The sequence below is a fragment of the Ursus maritimus genome, unplaced genomic scaffold (assembly GCF_017311325.1).
Source record: "Ursus maritimus isolate PB19 unplaced genomic scaffold, ASM1731132v1 scaffold_7, whole genome shotgun sequence".
Taxonomy (NCBI): domain Eukaryota; kingdom Metazoa; phylum Chordata; class Mammalia; order Carnivora; family Ursidae; genus Ursus; species Ursus maritimus.
In genome coordinates, this window is record NW_024426885.1 from 27,751,813 (window position 1) to 27,779,671 (window position 27,859).

Sequence of the window (27,859 nt, forward strand, 5' to 3'; positions counted from 1 at the left end):
GCCAGCTGCCCCGCATGCGCTCCCGGATCTCCCGGTCTCAGTCTGGATCCCGTGAGCACACCAGGATTCCGGAGTTCCGTGAGAAGCCTGGTGGCGCGCGCACCCGGTTCAGGGTCTCAGTCTGCTGTTTCGTGGGTGCCGACCGCGAGTCCGCCCGCTCCCCCGTGCAGGTGGCCTGCCAGCTGCCAGCTGCCCCGCATGCGCTCCGGGAGCTCCCGGTCTCAGTCTGGATCCCGTGAGCACACCGGGATTCAGGAATTCCGTGAGAAGCCTGGTGGCGCGCGCACCCGGTTCAGGGTCTCAGTCTGCTGTTTCGCGGGTGCCGACCGCGAGTCCGCCCGCTCCCCCGTGCAGGTGGCCCGCCAACCGCCAGCCGCCCTGCGCGCGCTCCAGAAGCTCCTGGTCTCAGTCTGGATCCCGAAGCGCACCGGGATTCCGGTGTTCCGCGAGATGCCTGGTGGCGCGCGCACCCGGCTCACGGTCTCAGTCTGCTGTTCTGCGGGTGCCGTCCGTGAGCCCCGCCCGCTCTTGTGCAAGTGGCTACCGCTTCCTGGCGCCCGAACGCGGCGGCTCCCTCCCCCTTCCGTTTATCTTCCGATATCTGTCGCACGGTTTCAGGCTCCCAGCCTCAATACTCAGCGCTGGAGATGTTCATTTGTAGAGATCCAGATGCGTCTTCCTGCGTCTCAGGCTGGTTCCGTGGTTGTTTAGGCTGGTCTGGTACCTATCCAGCTCGACTCGGAGGACCGGCTGAAAACGGTGTCTCCTTCTCCTCCGCCATCTTAACTCCTCCCAGAGAAACTTTTTTTTACCATATTTTAACACTTATAGGTATTTGGAATTTAGAAAGGATTAAGATTTATTGAAATACAAGCATACTTGGAAAATAGTTGCTTTATTTCTTTTTTTTTCCTTGCTTTTTAATTGCACATATACCTTAGAATACATTTGGAGTGTTCTAAAGCAAAACTCAGAATTTTATCTCCTCACTCATATCTATTTCTTGTTTAAATAATTGCTTTTTCTGTCTCTGATGTGATTATTCTGGTAGCGTTTAATACTGTTTGAGGGAGGAATAATCCATTGATTTTAGTGGTATAAATGTGAAATGACTGAGATCTGGATCAGTGATTTGGTCATGGTTGTAAAGAAGAATAAATAAGTCTAAAAACAGTAAAATCTGGGAATAGAGCATACCGGTTAATTGGGTTTCTGATTAACTATGGGTTAACGAGAAGACACTTTGTTTGAAATATCCCTAAATTGCCTTGGGGCATTTTCTTGTTTTAATACGTAGTCTAATGAACATCATTAAATCTTCTCTTACTGATTCAGCATCCTGCAATACCTCAGGATCATTACTCTGAACATAATATATAATTCTACACTGTACTGTAGCTACAGAAGGAATAAAAGTTTAAGATGACTCCTGGATACTGCTATACTTTAAAAAAATAAATATGATCTGTGCAAATCACTGTATGTCCATTTACTTTAAACAAGTAAGTAAAGGCATATTACCTGTTATGGAATAATAGGCTATTCAATCCAGAAGACTTTTGAGATTATGAAATTCAATGCCATTATTTAAGAAATGAAAAAGCTAAGACCCAGAAAATAACAAAGAGGATTAGTACAGCTAGATGATAATCGATGTCTCCTGATTGCAAATCTGTGCCCTTTGACTCCACCATGCTGCAACTTTCAAATGATTTGGGAGTCCTGTCATTTGTCTCCCTTGCCCCTAAAAGTGCAGAGTCCATTCTCAAAATGGATTATTTAGGAGTTTTGGTTATATGAATACAAGCTCCACTAAAATGGTAACTCCTTAGGGGCAGGGAGTTTTGTCTGTTTTGTTCACTTATGTATTCTCAACACCTCGAACAGTACCTGTCCCTTAGAAGGCCTTCGATAAATTTTTGTTGAATGAAAGAATGAAATGAAATTGCAAGATTTATTCTACACAAGATAACTTGATTTCGATTTCTATGTTCGTCGACTGAGCATTCACTAAGACTGACGGTAGAAAGATTACAGATTGATTACTGAGTTCATAATGAGAAAATGAAAGGAAAAGGATAAATATTGTTAAATTGTCATGGTATGACATCATAAACTTTTGTCTCACTTTGACTGTATCTCAGTTTTAAGCACCAAGTGTTTGAAGTAAGGAGCCAGATACTAAATTGTTAAAACACTTTTCAGATAGTCAAATTAGTTAACAAAGGAGAAGACATCACAACTCAGCTTTGCAAAGCTGTTTGTTAAATATGAGTTCTATGTAATAATTAAACATGTCTCTTGAGGCAAACAAAGCCATCAAACTAGGAACAAGAGTCCTTTTCCTCCGGCATCTTTTTTTTTTTTTTAGATTTTATTTATTTATGTGACAGAGAGCCAGCGAAAGAGGGAACACAGCAGGGGAGTGGGAGAGGAAGAAGCAGGCTCCCAGCGGAGGAGCCTGATGTGGGACTTGATCCCGGAATGCCGGGATCACACCCTGAGTCGAAGGCATACGCTTAACGACTGTGCTACCCAGGCGCCCCTCCTCCTGCATCTTAGTGAGGCCACGAGGGTAGCAGCTGCTCTCTGAGCTTCGCCATGCGGCCCAAGGACGGCAAGAAGAAGAGAGATGCCGGAAAGTCAGCCAAGAAAGACAAAGACCTAGTGACCAAATCTGGGGGCAAGGCCAAAAAGAAGTGGTCCAAAGGCAAAGTTCGAGACGAGCTCAGTAACAGTCTTGTTTGACAGAGCGACATATGACAAACTTTATAAGGAAGTTCCCTACTACAAGCTTATAACCCTGGCTGTTGTCTCAGAGACTGGAGATCCATGGTCCGCTAGCCAGGGCAGCCCTTCAGAAGCTCTTCAGTAAAGGACTTATTAAACTGGTTTCAAAGCACAGAGCTCAAGTCATTTATGCCGGAGACAAACGGGCTGGAGATATCCTAGCTGCTGGTGAAGAGGCATGAACAGATCCCATGCCAACTGCACATTTTGAAAAATAAAATTCTGTTAATTTTTTTTTAAAGAACTAGGGAGAAGGGAATATTCATGGATACCAAACCCTATGCTTATTAACACATATGCCCTTTGACTCTCAAAATTGGTGAGTATGCTTAAGTCTTCTGATAAGTGCGTCAGTATTAAGAAATACCTCAGAAACAAACCCCAGAATGAAAGAATTGCAAAAGCCCTCTACTTAAGGACCGGTTTAAAGTTTAACAGTGTAAACATGTAAGGTTATATGAATACACAGGTGTATTTAGACTTGGAGTCATGGTTTCAATAAGACAAAATCAGAAGATGTACTTAGCTACAAAAGTAGATCCAGGTGTTATTACCTTTATATGCCAGAAAATATTTAGGTCGCCAGAAATCTTCGAATTTCTTTTTTCTTGAGTCACCACTAAACCGTAAGTTCCTTGAAGTTGAGGATCAATCCTAATTCACAATTGTAGCTGCAACCCTTGGCACAATGGTGAAAAACAAAAGAAACTTAAGTCTTTGTTGAATGAATGAATTTTAGAGATCGACTTAAGGACCCTTTTCTAAATTGTAATGAGAGATGAAAACAATACTAGAAAGGAGTTTATGGTATCCAGGTACACTTAACTGGAGAAAAAGAGATGGGTAAAATGAAAGGGAATGAAGACTTGTCTTTTTGGAGTTCCCATTCTTGGGTATTTTGGAGTTTGCTTCTAAGTCCTTTAATCCTCATTATCACTAGCAGGCTCTGGGGAGAAGTGCACACAAAAACATGTTTGCCGTTACCAAGGTACATTGAAAGGGCAGTTTTCCTATAACTTCTTTATTCCCAATTTTGCCTAATTTCTGAATTAGCACACCTATTAATAAGACTCTTATATGTGCCATGGAGATGTTGCTTTTGTAGGAATTTGACTTCCTGAACTTTCTGCACTCAGGTTTCTTTTCTTTTTCTTTTTCTTTTGTTTTTTTTTAAAGATTTACTTATTTATTTGAGAGAGAGAGTGTGCATGTGTGTGTGTGAGCACATGTGTGTGAGAGAGGGGCATGGGTGTAGGAGGTGCAGAGGGAGCGGGAGAGAGAGAATCTCAGGCAGACTCCACACTGAACGCAGAGCCCAACACCAGCAGATCCCATGACCCTGAGATCATGACCTGAGCTGAAATCAAGAGGGGGTTGCTTAACCCACTGAGCCACCCAAGCCCCCCCTGCACTCAATTCCTATTCAAATCAACTTTAACCTCTTCTGAACAAGAAGTGCTATTGTAGGAGAGATTACAAGCTGGTGAAAATGATTGGACATAGAGAACGCAGGGAAGAGGAGACTCTTCCCAACCTCTTAAGCTAGAAGATAAGGCCTTTAGGAAGCAGAGAACTGGGAACTGGCTAGCCAGGCTGAGTAGGTCGGGTGAACAGCCTCCTACCTGAAGTACTGTGAGGATCCAAGGTCACTTGGGGGTCCACCGAGGTCAGGGCTGTGGTGAGGGTCTGGTTTTCTGTACTGAAGGATTGGAAAGGCATTTTTCATGCCAACTTTCCCTGGCCTTATAATCCTAGAAATTTCCAAATCAGAGACAGAATCTGTAGTTTATCTTTCCATTTTTCTAGTTAGCAATTGGACTGAATGTGTAACCCTCCAGTAATAAATGGCACTTTAGGTTAATGTTTAATTTATAAGTTCTTAGGAAAGGAAGTATCACCTTGTATTTTTATCACTGACTTTGTTTTAAGCATTTCACACAAATGGTTTTATTAGTTCTGTTAACATCCCTATAACTAGATAAAGAGCAAGAATGATGATACACAACAAATCAAATCCCTGAACCACAAGTTAGCTAAATATTAGCCCCAGTTTCTCAGCCAAGAGAGGTTTTGTTGTTGCTGTTTTTCAAAATGTTTTTTTCTCTCCACTGGATAGCTTCTTTGCAGGGAAGATGTTGAAAAGCTTGGAGACATGTCCTAATGTTTTGCAACAGAAGTTTATCTTCTTGCTATTTGAGTGAGGGCCTTAGGGAAATCTGTCTGGGAGAGATCCATTGGCTAACTAAATCCTGACAGAAATCCTTTGACATTCTTTGCAGGTGAGGATTAGGGCTGACCCAAGGCAAAATGATGAAACAATTCGTTATCTATCCTACTTCTCCTCCCACTTACAGGCGCTCACCCTGGAGACCTCTTTCTCTGAACCTCGGTGGGATTGCCTCATCAAGGACTGGAGTCCACTCTGACTCCATGCTCTTTTTTTAAAAACTCAGGTTCTTCGTTTTATCCTCTCTGGAGCATAATTGTTTTGAAAGGTGACAACTAACCAGATAAATGTATTACGGGGCTGGTTGCATTGGCTAAATCCATTTTCTTGCCCCACTTCCACCTTAAATCACTCTGGCTTTTGTCCACCTCTATACTGAAGCTGGTTATGGAGTACCTCCCATGTTTGAGTCCTCAAAGGCTATAGACACCCTTGACTCCTTCTTCCTTAAATAGTCTTCCCTTAAGCCTCAGACTCCATTTCCTCCTGGGTTTCCTCCTACCTCTGGCCACCCCTCAATCTCCTTTGTTGGCTGCTCCTCCTCTGCACAGCCTTTATTTATTTTATTTTATTTTTATTTTATTTTATTTATTTTATTTTATTTTAATTCCAGTGTAGTCAACATAGTGTTATACTGGTTTCAGGTGTACAATGTGGTGGTTCAACTGTTCCATGTGTTACTCAGTCCTTATCAAAATAAGTGTATTTTTTTTTAAATGATTTTTTATTATATTATGTTAGTCACCATACAGTACATCCCCGGTTTCCGATGTAAGGCTTGATGATTCATTAGTTGTGTATAACACCCAGTGCACCATGCAATACGTGCCCTCCTTACTACCCATCACCGGTCGATCCCATTCCCCCACCCCCCTCCCCTCTGAAGTCCTCAGTTTGTTTCTCATAGTCCATAGTCTCTCATGTTTCATTCCCCCTTCTGATTACCCCCCCTTTCTTTATCCCTTTCTTCCCCTACCGATCAACCTAGTTCTTATGTTCCATAGATGAGAGAAATCATATGATAGTTGTCTTTCTCTGCTTGACTTATTTCACTTAGCATTATCTCCTCCAGTGCTGTCCATGTTGTAGCAAATGTTGAGAACTCGTTCTTTCTGATAGCTGAGTAATATTCCATTGTATATATGGACCACAACTTCTTAATCCAGTCATCTGTTGAAGGGCATCTCGGCTCCTTCCACGATTTAGCTATTGTGGACATTGCTGCTATGAACATTGGGGCTGCACAGCCTTTAAATATTGCTTCCTCAGAGTGCTCTCCTATGGTCTCTTTTCTTATTCCAAACTTGCTAATTAGGCTAGCTGTATCCTCCCTGGCTTTGATCGCTTTCCCCATGCTCAGGATTCCCCTATCTGTCCAGCCCATCTCTCTCTCCTGAGGCTGAGACTCCTATTTCCCTGCCACCACCACTAATATCTCTCAAGTAGACTACGGAAGTAGCTTCCAAACAGGTTCCCCGTGTCTATCCTTATACTCCAAGTCTATTCACTACACTAAATCCATAGTGGTCTTTCGAACATGCAAATCTGCATGTCATTTCCCTGTATAAAAAAACCTTCAATGGAGGGGCGCCTGGGTGGCTCAGTCAGCTAAGCATCTGCCTTTGGCTCAGGTCATGATCCTGGGGTCCTGGGATGGAGTCCCGCATCAGGCTCCCTGCTCAGCGGGGAGCGTGCTTCTCCCTTGTCTCTGCCTCTGTTCCTCCCCCCACTTGTGCCCTCTCATTCTCTCAAATAAATAAATAAAATCTTAGAAAAAATTAACTTAAAATAAAATAAAATAAAAACCTTCAATGGGATAAAGTCTATACATCTTACCATGGCCCTCTATGCCTGGTCCTTCCTTCCCTGCTAATAAATGTACGTTATCTCTGGCCACCCCTCCTCCTTGCTCTCTACTCTACTTTTTGAGCATTAACACATTTCTTTCTGTCTGCATAGAGCACTCTGCTGCCCCTTCTCCCAATAATGTTTCATTTAACTAGTTCCTATTTTCTTCAAGTTGCCGGAAAATTTATCCAGGTCAGCTCTTCACATTGTGCCCTCTCCAAGCTCCTGTGGCTTCTGTTTTTGTGACGTTCATATTTGTACTGTGATGTTCCATGAGGACAGGGATCATGTCTGTCTCATTTATTGCCAAATCCAAATTGGTACCTGGCCCAAGAGATATATTCAGTAGTATTTGTTGAGCTGCACTTGTTACATAAACTACAAATAGAGAATGTGTAAAGGACTCTCTCTTTATTTTTTTAAAGATTTTATTTATTTGACAGAGAGAGACAGCCAGCGAGAGAGGGAACACAAGCAGGGGGAGTGGGAGAGGAAGAAGCAGGCTTCCAGTGGAGGAGCCTGATGTGGGGCTCGATCCCATAACACCGGGATCACGCCCTGAGCCAAAGGCAGAAGCATAATGACTGAGCCACCCAGGCGCCCCAGAACTCTCTCTTTAAAGCCTCTGTCTTTCAGGCAATAAATGCCCATTTAAATAAAGACTTCCTGAAGGCTATATCCCAATCTTTTTATTTTTTTTTAACTTTCCAAACTGTGTGACAAAACATGTGAATTTCAGGGTACGTAGGGAAGGAGAATGGGGATATGACAGATCAATGGGGAATACTTTTTTCCAGCAGACATTTGGGACCTTACAGTAGCTCTGGAGACACACTGTATAGGCATTAACTCTACCTATACTTTCTAAACAAAAGGCAGGAGCTAGCTAGGTGAAATCATAGAGATGAGATGGTGATACACTCGGCCCTACAAATTTTTGATCCTAGCTCAGCAAATCATTTGCCATATGACCTAGAGATACCTATCTCTTTCTCGGCTTTTCCACTTAAAGGAATACCACAGTATGACCTAGAACCCTAGTATTTCTTTCCCAAGTAGCCCAAAGCTCACTTCAAGAGCCTGCATGGGCCTCTTGCCTGTTCTTTCCTCTTAAGGGTAGACTGTCACACCTGTACACACATTGCCAGACCTCATGGGTGGCTGTTTCAAGGTTGTGTGACTGGAACTGAATCGTGTGAGTGCCAGGGTTCACCTGAAGGAACATGAGGGCCCTCCCAGTGTGGGACAGGGAGGGATAGGTGGGGGTAGGGAGAAAAGGGTGCCAGAGGCTGGGGGTTGGGGCCAGCTCTTGCCATACCATCTCTTCCTCATGTGGAACTTCAAGGTGTTTAAGAAGTATAAACCCAAATCTATTCTTCTAGAGCATGAAGGCATGTGTCAAGGTAAAAGGAAAGAATATCTCTTTATCCTATTTTATTTAAGTTTGCTAGCTCGATGTATACATTTTAACTATTTAAACACAGTATGTGGGCCTTCGCTTGTTGTCTCACAGCTAGTTCTGCAAATGTTAGAGGCAAACCTGTTGAAAATCCTCCTGGTAACCTTTGTTTCTACCTTAGGAAAGTGTGATTTAAAATCTCTCTGAACCCGTCTGTGCCTTTCATCACAATATTCTCAACTGCTTATAAACATTTCATAAGCCAAGTTGGCAGAGGAATCATTCAGCTATGAGAAAAACCAGTATGTGCCAAACAGTCACTCTGGAGAACAGGGAGGTCAGTGACTGGAAGTGGCATGACCCGGTTAGACGAGCCCCGGCTCCCTCTGACATTTTCGGAGGAGCATGTCTCTGTCCCGACTTGATTCAGATTGAACCTCACTGCTCTAGCTGTATGTGACCTTCCAAATGACTTACCTTATTCGACAAAAACAAAGCCATCGTGTCCACCTTAGTGAAGTCTTCTATATTCAAACTGGCCCAAGTCTGTATTTTTGTAAAAAGTTTATGTTGGAAATTGCTCTGGTTCTCTCTCTCCTTTCCTTCCTTCTTTCCCTCTGTCCTTTCTTCACTTACTGTCTCTCATGATGCTCTTTTTCTCTCCTAACACTATGATACATTTAAAATTGTTAATCGTTGTTTCCTGTCTGTTCATCCCATTGGACCACAAGCTCTGTGAAAACAGGAACTATACTGTATGTGCTGTGTACCCAGTGCCTGCCATTGTAACAGGCATCAGTAGGTAATGACATTTTTTTATTTAAAAGAAAGAGGAAAGGATTTTTTTTTTTTTGTCCTGGAAACTACATAAGCTTTTTTGTAGGGAAGAAAGCAGACCAATTTATCAACCAGAGTCCAAGACTTTTGACTTTTCATCTCATTTCTCAGTGGATCCCATCATGTGCTCTTAAGCAAATTCTATAGCTTTTCATGCATCTTTTGCTTAACCTCTAGCTACACAGAGCCAATACCTCTCTCCTACTGCCCAGGAGGAAGTGGCTATCTGTATCAACTGAATAAGGAAAGAAAAGTACAAAATGTCATGTGAATATGTTTTATTCATGAGCAACAGTATGAAAGCAGAATACAGTGAAGAAAGAACTCTTGGTCACAGAGGGTATTTTTTCCAGCCACACCCACATACTGACAACAATCTTGGCCAGTTGTGTTTTCTCTGATTACAAAGAGGTAACAGACAAAAAACTCTGGTTCACCAGAGTCCCATTTCACATAAAGGGACATTTTTGGAGGCAAGACTCATGGGTTCCAAGACAGAGGGGTAATCACAAGGACAAAGGTCCCATCCAATTCTAAGATTCTAGAATTTTAATTTTGTTGCGAGTTTGGGAGCAGGGCTGCTTAGCTGAACCAGAGAAGCATTCTACTTTTCTATGTTAGTGTCAAAATTCTGGCATGGCCCAGTCTGTCTGAGGTTGAATTTGACACTTTATCCTAATCTGGGCTTAAGTCAATTGTAGCCTCACAGGATTACAAAAACAGGATTTAAAAAAAATTATTGGCTTTCCTGGGTGAATACAAAAGATAAGAAGGTGTACATTTTTCTGGCATCAAAAAAAGCCTGACCAATTCCTTTTCCTTTTATTGAATCACTCATTTAATTACCAGGCTGGGGAGAAAGAAGTATAGATTTCTAAAGCCAGAGATAATTGAAAGTAAACCCTTCAGTGTTGTATTAAGAATAGGGCTATGAGGGGCCGGTGTCTGTTACTTCCAGACAGAGGGTGGAGTGGGATGAATATACTGAACACAGACAGAGAAGTGTATGCTTACAAAATGGAAAGGAAGAAGTACTGACAGAAGGAGGAGAGGCAGTTCCCATTCATTCCTGCCCTAAGCAGTCAGTCTACCCTTGGCCGACACCACTCTATCACCATTGAATCTTAGAGCCCATACCTGGTTGGAGAGACTCAACATCCTCTTTATCCCATACTACATCCTTATAAGGTCCCTTATTGAAGAATTATGAAGAGGTTCACTTTCTTCATACAAGTCCAGTAACTGATAGAAGTGTTATACTCATCTTGAAGTTTGGAAACATTCATAAATGGTGTATACTGGTCCTTCATCACCAGAGTGAAACCAGTAGATTCCTGTGTGTTTCCTCCTGATTCTTGTGGTAACTAAATCATTTCAAGAATAGCCTTTTCTGTAAAATGTTTTAAGAAAATAAAAATATTGTGATTGTTATTGAAAATGTATTCCTGAAAAGAATCCGTTTCCCCCCCTAGAATCCCCCATCTTTGTCCTAAGACAAGATGCAAAAGGCATTTCCCTCATGAAGGAAATCTAAAGATGCTCACTATGATATGCAAGTACTTGCCTCTTATCTTCCTTAATGTAAGATTTCCCATTGCAATTCTTCGTAAGGGTAGAGCTGTTAGTAGATTTTGATTCCAAGCCTGGATTCCACAGATATGTCCAAGTGACAAGCGTGTCTCAGGTGGCAAAGAGAATCTAAGGGACATCTTTGATGTTTGCTTTTTGGTGTCTCTCTGCCAACTTAAAATCTCAGGTTGCAGGTTAGTTTTTGTTGTTGTTGTTTTTAATTTTCATTATGGTATAATTAACATACAGTGTTATATTAGTTTCAGGTGTACAATATAGTGATTCAACAATTCTGTATATTACTCTGTAGGTTGGTTTTTAACATAGGGATTTATAAGCCAGTATAATTTTTCACCTATCCACAAATATTTTCACCTATGTTTTCATAACTTTCTGGTTTCATCTATATAGATAGTATCATAAAGTAGACATGTATAAAAAGCTATGGGGGAAAAAAACCCATTTCATACAGGTCTGTTAGATTATAGCCAGTATTTATTTCTCACAAAATGCTAGAGCACAATCAAATTCCCTATTTCAATATGGAGTGGGAGGACAGTTTGGAAAAGAAAGAGGAAGACTCATAATGCAGAGAGTATAAAAGCCAACAGCTTCTAAGTCCTGAATTGCTTCTGACCTCTTTTCCCTTGCTATACCAAAGAGATATGCAAATATTTTTCATTCTGTTGATGGGTACAGTGGTAATGAATTAGTGTTGGCAAGATCTTTTGAAAGGAGAGTGTAGCGTTTATTAAGGAAACAAGAAACAGAAGACTAGAGAAAGCCCCCTTGGTTGGCCAGATTTTATGTTACATAACATGTTTTTTGCACCATGGAATAGGGCAGATGACCTTAAAAAGAATTTGTTTGTTTGTTTGGTTGTTTTGAAGTCTTCCTGTTATTTTGACAATAGAAAAAAGCAGTCTGATTTAGCATTTACTCAAAATGTGTAAAGGGTCAAGTATCTGGGAGAATGGGAGCCAAATGATGTAGCCCCTACTCCTTTGTTCCAGTCTTTCACTCAGCGGGCACTTACTGAATACACACTGTGTGTAGCAATATTCTAGACTGTATGGGAGATACCTAGATGAATAAGAGGTGGCTACCTTCCACCAATGAGTTTATCATTTAGCGGAGGAGGTAAGCTATACATATATGATTATCTATACTGCAAGATAGTGTAATGTTTGGGACATTTGGTAGCTAGCTGGCCTTTGAGCTGGCCTTTGAGATTTTCTAGGCAGAGGTAGGCCTTGGTAAAAATGTGGCCAAACTACCTCCTCTGTGAAGTTTTCTCTGTCCCTCTTCCCTCTCCTGCCCCAAACAAAGGTAGATTTGTGTTCTCATTCTGCCTTACTGTGTACTGTAATTTGTACTGACTTTCATTGTGACAATTATATTCTAATTGTTGTTTACAAGTCTGTCTCTCCAGGAAACAATAAAGTCCTTTAGAGCAGGAGCCATGTCTTTTCAAAATAACAGGAAGCGATCAGGATTATCCTCAGCCCTACTAATCTCATCCCATGTGCTTAGTAGATATTTATGCTTTTGCCAATGAATTTTTCCAAACCATTTAAAAATGTGTATAAAGAACACACAATATTCAACAGATACATCAATGTAACAAATAAAGTATTACACCATGTATTAAAAGACCATTTGTATTTCTTTTCCCATAGAGAAATGAATTTTCTAAGTTTATTACCTACTGTGATAGTTAATTTTGTGTCAACTTGGTTGGGCCAAAGGGCACCCAGATATATGGTTCAGCATTATTCTGGGTATCTCTGTGAGGATTTTTTTTAATGAGAATAACATTTGACTCAGTAGACTGAGTAAAAAAGAATGCTTTCTCCAGTGCGGGTGGGCTTCCATCTAATCTGCTGAAAGCCTGAATAGAATAAAAGTCTGAGTAAGAAAGAATTCTTTTTCTCTTCCTGACTGTCTTCAAGCTGGGGCATGGGTCTTCTCCCTTCTTTGGACTCAGACTCAGACTGGAAATCTACCATCAGCTCTCCTGGGTTTCTAGCTTCCTGACTGCAGGTCTTGACTTTTGTAGATCTTGGCTATTCAGCCTCCATAATCATGTGAGCCAATTCCTTATAGTAAATTGATCTATCTATTGACAGAGAGAGACAGAGAGAGAGAGGGAGAGAGAGAGAGAAAAAAAAGATAAAGATGGATATTCCATTGATTCTTTCTCTGGAGAGCCCATACTAAAACACCTACAAAATACAATAGGGTTTTACTTTATTTTTGTAAGCTTTGTTTGCTCACATTTCAAAAACTCTTTAATTTAGTATCTGTATTTGATGAATCATAAAATGTTCTGAAATGCATTTCTGGGGGTCTGTCCTAAGAGGCAGTGGGGTGTGCAAAAAGGGCTCATGCTTGGGAATCAGACTTACATGGGTTGAATTCTGGTTGCACCACTTATTAGCAGTGTGACTTTAGACAAGTTATTTAACCTCCTGAGGTTCATGTTCCTTATTTGAAAATAGGACTTGGGGTGCCTAGGTGGCTCAGTTGGTTAAGTGTCCGACTCATAATCTCAGCTCAGCTCTTGATCTCAGGGTCATGAGTTCAAATCCACATTGGGCTCCATGCTGGATATGGAACCTACTTAAAAAAAAAAAAAAAAGGAAGAAGAGGACGAAGAAAAGAAAGAAAGAAAATAGGGCTAGCAACTTATGTCTCATCAGGCTGTTATGAGTATCAACAGCACCAGCATAGTGCCAGGCATGTAAATGCTCACTTAAAGTTAGTCCCTTATATTGTGATCCTGCACAGAAGAGCATTACTTGGCCCTCTGATCATGAAGCCAGCCTGTAAGAATGTGGGTTGGGGCTTAAGAGTGGGTGAATGGGAATGGTCAAGTCAAACCAACTTACCTCAATATTCCCCAACGTAAATTTAATCTAATGTCCATGATAAGCTGAATATTTTCTCCCTGTCGAAAAAATGTGGGCTGTGTCACTCATTCATCATTAAAAATGTCATTATAATACCTGTATTGTCATAGTACTTATCCTTTATTAATCTTAGAAGCTTGTGGATACTAGCTTCCAGGAAGAGAATGAGGTCTAGTGGTTTCCACATACAAATGAAGATACTAAGATTCAGATGGTGTCTTACCTAAAAGAATATGGCAAGTCAGCCCCTAAGTTCAAAGATCTCTCTAGGTACTTCGGCAGCCAGTGATGTCAGGTTCTTTGTAAAATTATATGCCAGGTGCAGTAAGGTACAAAATAAAGAGAAGACATTGGTCTACCTTAAGCCTAAGAATAAAGAGAGTATTGGGGCGCCTGGGTGGCACAGCGGTTAAGCGTCTGCCTTCGGCTCAGGGCGTGATCCCGGCGATCTGGGATCGAGCCCCACATCAGGCTCTTCTGCTGTGGGCCTGCTTCTTCCTCTCCCACTCCCCCTGCTTGTGTTCCCTCTCTCGCTGGCTGTCTCTATCTCTGTTGAATGAATAAATAAAATCTTTAAAAAAAAAAAAAGAATAAAGAGAGTATAAAACTTGTGGAAAATATGTAGAAACGCCTCCTATTAGGAATATACATATTTATGAATGTACTTCCCTCAAGTCTTTGCTTAAACTATACTTTCTCAGTGCCACCTACCTTGATCACTCTAAATTCTGCAGCCCCATCCCCCTGCCCATTACTTTTAATTCTCCATTTCCTGCTCCACTTTTTACCTTACCTACATAATACCTATTATGTAATATATATATTTAGGTTTAATTTTTTATTATCTCTCCCTCCACACACACACTAGAATGTAAATTCCATAAGTGCAAGGATATTCCTTTTTTGTTCATTGATGTATCCCAAGTGTTTAAACAGTACCTAATATATATTAGGCACTCAAAAAATATGCGTGGGATAAATAGATTCTAAAAAACTATGGGAGAGTTTCAAGACAAGGAAGAAGTCTTTTTTTTATTAAAGATTTTATTTATTTATTTATTTGACAGAGATAGAGACAGCCAGCGAGAGAGGGAACACAAGCAGGGGGAGTGGGAGAGGAAGAAGCAGGCCCATGGCGGAGGAGCCCGATGTGGGGCTCGATCCCACAACGCCGGGATCACACCCCGAGCCGAAGGCAGACGCCTAACCGCTGTGCCACCCAGGCGCCCCAAGGAAGAAGTCTTGAACACATGCTTTGCTCCCTCTCCAAACACTAGTAAAATAACAGTAAGGGGATTTTTTTTTTTTTAGAAGGCATAATCTCATAGGGTGCCTGGGTGGCTCAGTCGGTTAAGCATCTGCCTTCAGCTCAGGTCATGGTTCCAGGGTCCTGAGATTGAGCCCCACATCAGGTTCCCTGCTCAGTGGGGAGTCTGCTTCTCTCCCTCCTTCCTGTGGGTGCTCTTTCTCACTATCTCTGTCTCTCTCGAATAAATAAATACTTTTTTTAGTAAAAAATAAATAAAAGACATAATCCCAGAAGATCAAAAAGAATGGGGGAAATGTCCAAGATAAGACTTGGGAAGCTGGAAAACAGGTGGATGAAGGATTAACTGTCTTAGTAGAACCTAGAAAGCTGAAGCTTAAACAGGCAGTGGGGAAGCCAAGAAGCAATATGATTTACACTGAGGGACCCAAAAAGGTTCAAGATTTGGTGTACCGGCTACCTTTGGAAGTGGCAGGGGTGGGGGGAATGGTGTGAAGGTATGGCTAAGGACAGGGTAACTGTTCTGTTGTAAGGAGACCCAACCCCCCACCTGCCCCGCCTCAACTCCAGACAAAACACTGGAGGTTTACTCACTGGTAGGGTTGTAATCAAGGACCTCTTGACTGTAGAACACCAGATTCTTCTAAGGGCAGAGTTATTGTATCAATCCAACCAGGAGATTGTATCCGGATCCAACCAGGAGACAGTAACTACACAGTATTATACAAAAAAGTGGGGGTTGAGTAGAATATATAATGAAACTTATACTCCTCAATCTCTTTTCTTCTTTCAGCTTCTAAAATGCTGGCAGCCAGGCTGAACTATTCAACCAGGAGATCGAAAGAAGTTTCTCTGCAGACTCTGACAGCCTACAGAAAAAACTTATGATATAGTATTGGGAATGATGCAAAGAAACAGTCCAGTCAGGAACACAAAGATCTGCTTGCATCAGATGTGCCCTATGACATGCTCAGAGCCTCTGATTGGCTTTTCGGTGCCTCACTAGATACATGAATAGACAGCCAAGGATCATCAGTTATCTGTGGAAACAGATTTGCCAAAACAAAGAACAGGAACAAAAAACTCAGAGGACAAGAGACTATGCAGTGAGAAGAAAAATATTCCCTCAAACTATCATTAATAATCTCAAAGGAAAAAAAGAAAATATTGCATGGAACAAGACAATATGCAATAAAAAGGAAAATTCCAAAAGAATTTTTGCCAATTAAAGTATGATAGCAGATCTTAAAAACTCAATACAAGGTTTGTAAGATGAAATTGAGGAAACCTCCTAGAAAACCAAGCAAAAGAAAAAGACTTGGGAATTAAAAGAGAAAGATTTTTTTAAAAATGGAGGATCAATTCTAGAGATGAGAGAGAGAAAGAAAATGGGAGAAAATAATAAAAAAAAATTCTCAGAATGGAAGAACAAGCATTTCTACATTGAAAGTGTCCACCAAGGCCTTGATACCGAATGAAAATGGATCCATACCAAAGCACATCATCATGACATTTTGGAAAATGGAAGACTGAGAATATCTTAAGAACACTCTTTTTAATGAGACTAATAGAGAAGGGGCTTCTCCAAAATAAGAAGAAACCAAGAAAGGGAAACACAAATGATCCAGGAGGAGGGAATCCAAAGTAGAGAGAAAAAAAAAGGACTCTCTAGAATGATGCTGAATAGAACTAGGCAAATAAGACCAAGTCAATAGGCTTGGAGAGCAGCCAGTCCAGGCTGGAGCAGGTAAGAAGTTTCCCTGGGGAGATATCTTTAAGAAGATGAGATTGATAGAACGACCAATGTAACCAAATGTATTAAGAACAGATATAGACCACTGGTAGGGAGTTTGGGTTGAATTAATGGTAAGTGCCCATAAAACTAAAAGAAAAAAAGACAATCATTAGGGTCAGAGAAAACAAAGAGTTGCACAGGAGAGAAATCATGGGTATATTATGTGGCTCATGAGTGAACAATATTTACATAGTCATGGTAATATCAACGTGTGCATGAAACATGCACATGCCCTTGTGCATGAGTGGGATGTGGCGGTGGGAGAGGTGGTGATGGCGAAGAAAGTGAAAGTCTCATCTTCCATGGTGGGAGACAATAAATAATACATAAAAATTTTTTAAATTCATAAGTAGAAGCATGGTGAGGAGTGGTGGATGAGGTATTGCAATTTTCAAAATAAGCCTTATAAAATGATTTGGCCCTTTAAACTATGTATATGTGTAACTTACATATAAAATAAAAAAAAAATGCAAAGAGACTATAAAAGACTTTTCAAGTGAACAGAGCCCATTGGGACATTCCACCCCTACCACCACCAGATCTACAATCACGACATTGTCTTATCTCCTATCTCACCAGCCCCTCCCAAGTACGGCCACCACCTCAACACCTAAACCAGGGCACCAAGAGAGGAAACGGAGACACCAGTTGAGTCTGGGATCTGTTCTGTCAGGATCTTGTTGGGAGCCCCAGATTATTTTAAATCTATTATTAGTGTACAGCTCTAGGCAATTTAATGGTTTTCTACTAAAGTTACAAACACCAAAACTAGATTGTCTCTCCTCATGTATTTCATCCTCCTTACATTTCACTGAGTGTCTTGATTTCAAAACCCTTGATTCTAAATGCACCTTCTCCTTCTTTCTCTAGGTTCTCCTACTCTAGATGCAGGAATGGCCTTAGGGTCCATCTGCTTTTGTCAAACACCTACACCTGCCAAGTCTTCAACGCTTGGGTAGTAGACCATTACCCTTTCACCTCACTGTATTGCCTTCACCATGGATAAAAGACAGGTACTATTAGCGATAGTTATTTTTTTGTACAGAGTATTACTCTTAACCTGCCAAACTCTCAAATATTTTCCCTTTCTCTTTCACTGACTATTCTATTGGCTCTGATTGTAAGGCTAGTCTATGACATAAATAAGGGAAATGGTTGGAGGACACAGAGTGAACCTGGTAGATCAGGTGAAGAATGTCTCATTTTAGATTAGTGGAAAACAAAACAAAATATTTCATGCTGTCCTTGGCTCTGACCTAGACGGCCCTCTTACTTGCGATAGGGAAAGTATGCTTATCCTACTTTCAATTAAACAAAGCTAGAACAAATATTTAATATATCAGAAGAAAGAATTAGGATTCAAAAAGTCCTCAATAGTTTCCAAACTTAGGATTAGCAAATAAATGAAACAGTAGAAATAATTTTAAAGTCCCGTACTTCTGTTCAAAAAACTTCTGTTCAGGGGAGCCTGGGTGGCTCAGTCGGTTAAGCGTCTGGCTTCAGCTCGGGTCATGATCCCAGGGTCCTGGGATCAAGCCCCGCATCAGGCTCCCTGCTCCACGGGGAGTCTGCTTCTTCTTCTGCCTCTCCTCCCTGCTTGTGCTCATGCTTACTCTCTCTCTCAAATAAATAAGTAAAATCTTAAAAAAAGCAAAACAACCTCTGTTCAAAAAATTTCACAAACAACACATAGAAGATTTAGCTTAACAGTTCAAGTGAAAAAGACTATGAGGTAATTGCAAGCTTAACCCGTTGATAGGAGGAAGTGGCTGAGGAGTGACTGCCAAAAAGTAAATTCTTTTCTTTCTACCTCCCTGAGAACACAGGGATACATAAGATTGCTTATACTATATCAGCCAGTTTACCAATAAATATTTACTGAGGATCTGCTATGTATCTAGTAATGAGGAAAGTGCTATGACAGGTGGAGAACAAGAAAAAGGGCTCAAGGATCTTTCAACAGGTTGACAGACAACATATACATAAGACATGATAGCAGTAATGATGGCTTATATTTGAAGAGTGCTTAAGTTTATCATGTACAACCAATTCTATCATTTCCTTTGACTTATAGTTGCATTAGGAGGTGGTAAGTCAAATATAGGCACCATTTTAAAGATGAGAAACTGAGGCTCAGAGAAGTAAATCACTGAATCTCACACATTTTGATCTCAGGACCTGTTTACAGTCTTAAAATTATTGAGATACCTCACACCATATACAAAGATTAAATAAAAATATATCAAAGACCTAAATGTAAGACCTAAAACTATAAAACTCTTAGGAGAAAAATTAAGTGTAAATTCTTGGGACCTTGGATCAGGCAATGATTTCTTAGATGTGACATCAAAAGTATAAGTAATAAAAGAAAAAAAGTGAAATGGACATCAACAAAATTTTAAAATCTGTGCTTCAAAAGATACTATCAAGAAAGTAAAAATATAATGCACAAGATGAGAGAAATATTTGCATATTGTATATCTGATAAGACTAGTATCCAGAATATATAAAGAACTCTTATAATTCAACAATTAAAAAAATAATCCAATTTTCAAATGGGCAAAGGATTCAAATAGACATTTCTCCAAAGAAGATATATAAATGGCCAATAAGCACATGAAAAGATGCTCAATATCATTAGTCACTAGGAAAATGCCAATCAAAACCATGATGAGATACCACTTAGTACTCATTAGGATGGCTATAATAAAAAAGACAGATAATAGCAAGTGTTGGTAAGGACGCAGAGAAATTGGACACCCCCCCCCCCAACACACACACACTGCTGGTGGGAATGTAAAATGGTGCTGGCTGCTTTGGAAAACTATATGGCAGTTCCTCAGGGTTAAACATAAGAGTTACTGTATGACTCAGCAATTCTCCTAGATAGGCATCCAAAAGAATTGAAAACATACATACACACAAAAACCTTACATGAATGTTCATAGCAGTATTATTCACAATAACCAAAAAAGTAGAAGCAACCCAAATACCCATTAACCAATAAATAGATAAACAAAATATCCTTAAAATGGGATATTATTCATGAGAAATTCATCAAAAAATCCATCAAAAAATTCAAAAAAAATTCATGCTACAACATGAATGAACCTTGAAAACATCCTAAATGGATAAAGCCAGTCACGAAGCACTGCATCTTGTATGATTCTGTTTATATGAAACATCTAGAATAGGGAAATCTATAGAGACAGAAAGAAACATAGTGAGCAGTTGCCCAGGACTAGGGTGTGGGAGATAAGAGGAGCGACTGCTAGTGGATAGGAGATTCCTTTAGGGTAATGAAAATGTTCAGATTATGACAATGATTGCACAACTCTGAACTTATTAAAAACCACTGAACAACACACTTTAAATGGGTGAATTTTATGGTATGTGGATTATATCTCAATAAAGCTACTATAAGAGTTTTTGTTTATGAAGGTCGTATCTATTAAACATTCTCCCTATTAGAAATTAACACATAAATGTTTAAAATGTTTTTGAAATAACAATAATAAACTTATTACATGTTAACAGAAACAAGTAAATTTTATGAAAAATATATTCTCCAAAACAAAAAAATAATACAGTGAGAATCGTGTTATTGTTTTACATTTTTACTAATCTCTGCAATGTCTGACTAATAGAGGATAGCTAGATTCTCAAATCAGTTACCATATGTTGTTTGGTTGAAATATATGAAGAAAATCTTACCTCGCTGATATGTAATTGAAAAAGGTAGGAGTATTTTAATAGCTTTTCAAAAGATAATTGTGGATATTCTTCTTTGATACTACGCTAAAACTCAACAAGTAAGAGTTTCTTAACGGTTAGTTGCAACCTAGAATCTGAAACCATTCTCTCTTACATAAGAACCTACTGGTCTCTCTTATATTTTGAATGTACCTTTTATCCATGCATGATCTAGTAACATTATGCTTTGGAAAATATCTGTTGACTGAGTTATGCAAATCTTCCAAAATGTTGACACATGTCATTCTACAATATCAAAAAATCACATTTGTTCATCAAATGAGTCTCTAATTATTGGGAAGCTGTCAAACCCAGTGCCACATGCAAGCTTTCCAAAATTCTAATTTTTTTGAAAGCTCAAGTTTTACCATTGGGACAAATATTGTGAGTTCTGGAAATAATAATCTTAATTTACTGATGTTCAAGAAAATGTCTGCTATATACTCAAGTCTGAATATCCATAGTTAGTCAGTCATCCTTTCACATAAAAATGATGCTATAATGAAAATAGTGGTTATTTCAGCCCACAACTAAAATGATTACAGTAATGGTTTTCCTCAAGACAACCACTGTTCTTTGATATGCAGCAGGACTGCTAATTTAGGTGTACTTTCTGTTTTGTGACACAGAATTTTTAAAGATTTTTATTTATTTACTTGAGAGGTGGGAAGAGGCAGAGGGAGGAGAGAGGCCCAAGCAGACCCTGCACTGAATCAAGCCCCACACAGGAACCAAACCCACGACCCTGAGATCACGACCTGAGCTGAAACTGAGAGTCGGATGCTTAAGCAACTGCACCACCCAGGCGCCCCTGACACAGAACTTTTAAAAGACATGTTCTCAATGGTCAAGATTTAATACAATTAATAATTTTGACTCCTTTATCAAAAACACTAATTTTTTAAAATTTTATTTATTTATTTGAGAGAGAGAGCACGGGGAGGGGGTCAGAGGGAGAAGCAGACTCCCCACTGAGCAGGGAGCCTAATGTGGGACTCAATCCTGGGACTCCAGGATCATGAACTAAGCCGAAGGCAGTCGCTTAACTGACTGAGCCACCCACGCGCCCTCAAAAACACTTTTAAATGAAACTGACCTCTCTCCAAGTGCATGGCAGTGGGGAATCCAATGACTACTGGTATGGTATGGAGCTACTGCCTTGATTCCCGTCAAGGTGCAAAGAGTTTACCCACCATTACTTGGGGACATATGTAAACATGATGGTGAAAAAAGGCAAGTAAAGGCTTAATATTATTATGAGAATCACTTTGGCCTCACAGATCCACTGAAAGTTTCTTGGGGACCTTCAGGGGTCTCCAGGTCATATGTTGAGAACCTCTGTGTCAAATGCCTCCTTCCATTATGCCTCTAGTTAAGGAGTGAAACCACTGCATGAAACTAGGGTCTACAGACCGCTCATCTGATAGTTTCCTCACTGTACCACAGAATGCCAAAACGAGTGACACCCATATGAAGTCTAATGTGAACTTACATAACAAACATAGTTGATCAAATACAGTTGTAACCAAACACGGTTGACTGTTGAAAAACGCAACTTAGAACTGCCCGGGTGCACTTAGATGCAGATTTTTTTAAATATATATATGCAGTACAGTACTATAAATATATTTTCTTTTTTTTAAGGAACATTTTCTTTTTCCTAGCTTACTTTAGTATAAGAATATAGTATAGACCACATATAACATACAAAATATGTGTGGATCAATAGTTTATGTTATTGTTAAAGCTTCTGATCAACAGTAGTCTATAATTAATTAAGTTTGGGAGGAGTCAAAAATTATAGCAGATCTTCTGCATGGGGGTCGGTACCCCTAACCCCCGCATGGTTCAAGGGTCAACTTTAATTGAATTGCTATCAGAGGTCTAGTTAAAAATGCAGTAGTGGTAATCAGCCACATATGATCATTTTAAGCTCATCCAGTCGGGGTCATAAAGGTCACTTAAATAGATGTGCTTAAAAGCATGAAGAGATGTGATATAGCTAGACAGTCCAAAGAAACAAGGTTGACATCCATTCCACAGACTGAAAATAACAGAACTTAAATCCTATCGTCTTTGGAAAGGGTTTCGTGTACTTAAAATCACAGAGTCAAAACCTAGGTGGAACCCAAGAGGTCATCCACACAGAAACCTGCTCCGGGCATCTCCAACAGGTCAAACCAATCTGGTAAGGAGTGGCTTCCTTCTTCCTAGACCTTGTAACAGTGAGTTACTTTAACTTAAAACTGGGTCTACTCCCTGACCCCCACAAGCCTCACTCTCATTCCCACCTAGTTTCCCTCTTGTATCCTACCCTCCAGAGCAACAAGCAGTAGGTCTCTCTCCCCTTCTGTGGCATACATTAAGTCAGCACCAAGGCCCCTCAGCTACACCAAGTACCCTCTTCCCTTTCTTCAGTCTAAAAGTACTCCTAAAAGCACTCAGTTTTTTCCACTTTCTTTTTTGTGTGGACCCACTCCAGGGTGTGTGTTTGTTTCTTGGGGATTTTGTGTTGGAGGGCCAAATGGAGTCTCATCCTTCCAGGCCTTATGTCCAGTGTCTCCTACTCCATGCAGTGGTCCTGGGTTACCCTTCTCTTTTCTCCTGATTGAGCCCTTCTTGTGTTCCAGGCACTGTGCCATTTAATTCCCAGGACAACTCCATGAAGTGGGTACCATCAACAATCCCCACCCCAATCCCTTTTTAAGGCATTACAGTTTGAGGATTTTGGTAATTGTGTGCAGCTGTGTAACCACCCCCCCATCATGATCTAGAACAGTTCCCCCAGTCTAAAAGTGTCCTTATGCCCCTTTGCAGTCACATATGTATTTTTTTAATGGGATAATTTTGTATATACTATTTTTTAACTTGAATGTTTCTCTTAAGATGTGTTAAACATCTCTGATGGCAAGTCATAGTTTTACAACATAATTTTAATGTCTGTATTGTAGTCCATTTAATGAATGTTTCATAATTTATTTGACCAATGTCCTTTTGTTACATATCTTTTTTTTTTTTTACAATGTCCTACTTCCTCTTCCTAGAATTATGTTTTTTATTTCTATTATACAAGTCTAGTTTGGTTTTCTTCATATCTGATATTTCTTTGTTTTGCTACCTCTGTGTCCTCTTTCTGCCTGTGAAGTGTTGGTACTTCCCAAGAGTCTGTCCTTGAATCTTCTTACCTGTAATCCCTTCCTAGGTTATCAATTTCCTTTCTAGTTTCACTATACACTCTTTGGATCTCATCTCTTTCTTTTCTGAAGACCCTATTCCCTACTGTCTGCTGGGTATTGTTTCCAGGTGGATATTCTTCTGGTAACTCAAACTTCACATGTCGAAAATTGAATTCCTATACCTTTCCCAAAATCCGCTTCTTTTTCTCTCTCCCCTTCTCTCCCCCTGGCTCCGCCTCTGCCCCCCCCCCCCGCATAAATTTCAGTGAGTTGGAGGTGTTAACCCGTGCAGTCACTGAGAGGAAACTGAAAGTCATCTTTCAGTCCTCTCTCATCTCACATTCCCAATCAATTAAGTGCTATTGATTTGACTTCAAAATGCCTCTCAGTCTGTGCCCTTCCTATCCATTTCTACTATGACTATCCTGGTTTTTAGGTTCCATGACCTGCTAACTAATCTTCCAACCCCTAATCTGGTCCTCCTTTGATCTGCTCTTTAGGTTACCACCAGTTAACTTTCGGAAACACGGAGATTATTTTCCTCTCCTGCTTAAAAATACCTGATGGCTCCCTATATCGCTTACGGAAGCAAGCCTAAACTTTGGACCGGATTTCTAGTCCTCCTTTCCACCCTTCCCACTCTCCCACTCCTCTTTATGCTCGGATTACATCAGCCATGAACTGTCTCCCAACGCGTTCGCGCTTCTGCTTTACCCTGTGACTACTCAGTCTTCAGTCTGTTTTCTGAGTCTTTGCTCCCTGCTCATACATGGCAGGTGTTTGCACTATTGCAGATCAAAACTAGCTCTGCCTACGAGGCCCGTCCTGGTTAGCGAGGGTTCACACCACCTCAAAGGCAAGCCGTGGATTTAAGAGCCCATAAGGAGGGCCCGGAGTTAGGTAGGCGCTGGGAGTGAGGAGGGTTAAAATCTCTTATTTCCGTCTCTTTGTAGCAGAGAAGCGCTGGATCTGCGCCGGTAAGGAACAGTGTCCGTCATTCCTATGTAAAACTCTCTCCGAGTTCTATAGTGTAAGATGTCTTGCCAACTGAACGGTATTTTGGTATTTTTCCCCATTCCTGAGAATGGCAAACTGAGGTCTAGAAGAGCGGAGCGGTGAGTCAGGCTCCCCTCCCTAAAAGAGGCGACAGCCGGCCTGCGATTCAAAGAGAGAAAGGCTGTAAGGATAGCACCTCCTGATTGGAGCAGACGGAGTCAGACAAGCTTGGGGGCTGCTGATTGGCTCCGGCTTGATCAGGCGCTGTTGGGCTGTTGTAAATGTAAATAGCTCTGTGACCGGCAGTAACCCCGGTGGGAGGGGGGTGGAGAGGGAGGCTCTCCCTCTCCATTCATGTCTGCTACCAGCCAGGCCCAGACAGGCAGGCTCTTAGCAGAGGGGGCTGGGCAGGACGAGGCGAGGGGCTGTGTCTTCGGAGATCTTAAGCTTGAGCTGAGAGTTTAGACCGGCCCGCAGGTCTGAGCCAGGGCTGGCAGCTTCCACACAGAGATGTTTCCTTTCTGCACTCAGCTTTGACTGTTTAAGAGGGTTTAATGGAATGTTCTGTGCGAGGACGGAGGTGTTGGAGGGCGCAGAGGGTGGTTTTATGGAGTAACCGAAATGGCTGTAGTGGGTGTGTCTCAGGGAGATGGGAGCTTGTCCTTGCCTGTTCCTGGTCAGTGTTCTATTTGTGGAAAAGACAAGAGCAGGGGCATAGCTTCAGGCAAGGGAGGTTCCTTGCTGCTCAGTGTCCCCTGATAAACACTTTCCAGTAGAGGTGCAACTTTTCTCCCCGCCAGTCTAGGGGAAAGGGAAGTCTGGGGGGACTGGCTTTGTGGAAAGTAGGGAATAGGAGAGGAACAGATGGGTACATGTTAAGAATAAAGGGCGACCCTCACACATTGTTTGTGGAACTGTCAAATGCTGCAGTCACTGTGGAAAACAGTTCGGTGGTTCCACCAAAAGTTAAACACAGAATTGCCGTGAGGCTTGGCGACTCCACTCCTAGGTATATACACAAATGAATGGAAAGCAGGTACTCCAGTACTTAATAGCCAAAAGGTGGAAACAAACGTTCATCAACAAACAGAGAAACCAACTGTGCTGTTTATGTACAATGGAATATTATTTGGCAGTAAAGAGAGATGAGGTCCCGATACAGGCTACAGTGTGCATGAACCCCGGAAGCACTATGCTAAAAGAAGGAAGCCAGACACAGAAGGTCCCATTCGGCAGGATCCCGTTTATATGAAATATCCTGAATAGGTAAAGTAATAGCCATAGAAAGCAGATTGGTGGCTGCCAGGATTGGCGCGGGGGGGATGGGAGAGGATGGAGAGTGACCGGTTAACAAGTACAAAGTCTTCTTTTGCGGTGATGAAAATGTTTTGGAACTAGTTAGAGGTGGTGGTTGCACAACATGGTGAATGGGCTAAATGCCACTGAATTTTTTCCTTTAAAATGGTTAATTTAATGGCGTGGGAATTTTATTTCAATTAAAAAATATATGCATATAAAACCAACTAACAAAAAGACTACAGGGTGAATCCTTACTGCTCTCCAGAATTCCCTAAGAAAGGACTGGGACTGTTCTAGCAATTTGGCACCCTCCCCCACCTTTCACTTTCATTTTCTTCTCGTGGTGCTCATTTCCTCTGGTTGGTCACACAGTTTTTTAAAGCTTGACATGGTCCTGGCTACTCACGGCTCCTGTGGGAAATGGCCAGGAGGGAGAGAGCCCCTGGCCCCCCTGAGACTGTCCTAGCCTGGATGGAGAACCGCTATGAGTCAGCACAGCAGACACTTGGCCTTTGTAAGCTCTCTGTGGCCTGGGTGGCGCAGGCAGGGGAGGGCCAGGACTGGTCCGGGGAGGGGGGGGCTCTGCCTCCAGCAACCCCAGTATAGAATCTCAGCTCCCTGGAGCCTGCAATTAAGGCCTGTGGTATTTGCCCCAAAGTTGGTATACAAGAATCAGCACTTTGCCTGCCCGCCCGCAGCACACAAAGTTAACTACAGGTCACAGAATATGGCTCCCACTCCCTGTGACATGTCAACAGTTTGTGGCAGAGGCAGAATTTAACACAAGACATGTGGTCTTTCAGTAATTTTATCAACCGCTGATTGTTTAGGAGCAGGAGATATCCTAAAAGAAGATGCCCTTAAGGATCTCAAAACCCGATAGGAGGGTAGAGTATGGTTTGGAAAAGTAAAGAGGAAATGTCGCAAATATTTCTACCATTTGAGAGGCAAGCTTAACTCAGGTGTGGTTGAAATGGGTCATGAGGTGAAATGAGTGGGGTTCTTCCGGAACAGAAGACACATCTGCAGTTTGACTTTGCATAAACTGAGCTCCCTGCCATTACAACCAGGCTTGTCTCTGAGTCTAACTGAATATCACAGGGCGTATACTTGCATATATGAGACTTAACGCTCTTGTGCTTTGGTTTGTCATAGACTCCACACCCAACAGAGAGTAATTAATGACCATGATTCTGGAGCTGGATCACAGCACCACCAATCACTCTCACAGCTTAACTTCTCCCCAAGTGAATTCAATGACCTCATCAGTAAAACTTGGGTAATAATAGTGCCTACTTCCGATACAGGGAGGTAATGCATTATCAAGCACTCAGCGCGATGCCTGGCAATATGGTAAATGTTGTTGTATCGTTGCGTGCCTAGATCTTGTGGACTCAGAATTTGGATTTCCTGCATCAAAATGTTGTTAGATTTGTATTTATGCACTGGCCTCGACCCCTTTAACTAATGTAGAATATGGTACATGGTATATGGATTTTTCCAGGGACTTTGGTTTATCAAGAATATCATCCTAGACTTTTTAGTTTGTAGCATATGCCTTTTCTCATGTGACTGGTGTCTCTGTCTCCTTGCAGTTTGAGAACAGAGACCACATCACTGTACAATTAAGAAAATACTGACTGCTACTTTTGATTATACAGGAGTTTGAATCTCAGCTATTTACAATTAATGGTAAAAACATTAAAACTGGTAATTTTTTCACATGCTTCTTTTATTGAGATATAATTTATAGACCAAAAATTGCCCTTTAAGTGTATGATTCAGTGGTTTTTAGCAATAGTCACAGAGTTGTGCAGCCACCATCACAATCTAACTTTAGATCATTTCATCATGCCCTCCCAACCCCCCACCCCGCCCACCAAAACCCATGCCTCATTTCTACCCCTAACCCCTGGCAACCACCAATCTGTTTTTGTATCTGCATTTGCCTGTGCTGCATTTCACATAAACGGAACCATATAGTACATGGT

The 27,859-nt window shown here is 41.2% G+C and overlaps 1 long non-coding RNA gene and 1 pseudogene across 2 annotated transcripts in view; both read left to right on the plus strand.

Annotated features, from left to right (window-relative positions):
* LOC121099739 overlaps positions 1-27,859 on the plus strand; it is a 106,450-nt gene that overhangs the window by 29,822 nt on the left and 48,769 nt on the right. For both annotated transcript variants that reach the window (XR_005833184.1, XR_572303.2), the window contains exons 4-5: positions 15,643-16,596; positions 17,515-17,657. This is a non-coding gene — a long non-coding RNA (uncharacterized LOC121099739). The remainder of the gene's footprint in view (positions 1-15,642; positions 16,597-17,514; positions 17,658-27,859) is intronic.
* LOC103676705 lies at positions 2,486-3,158 on the plus strand (annotated as a pseudogene).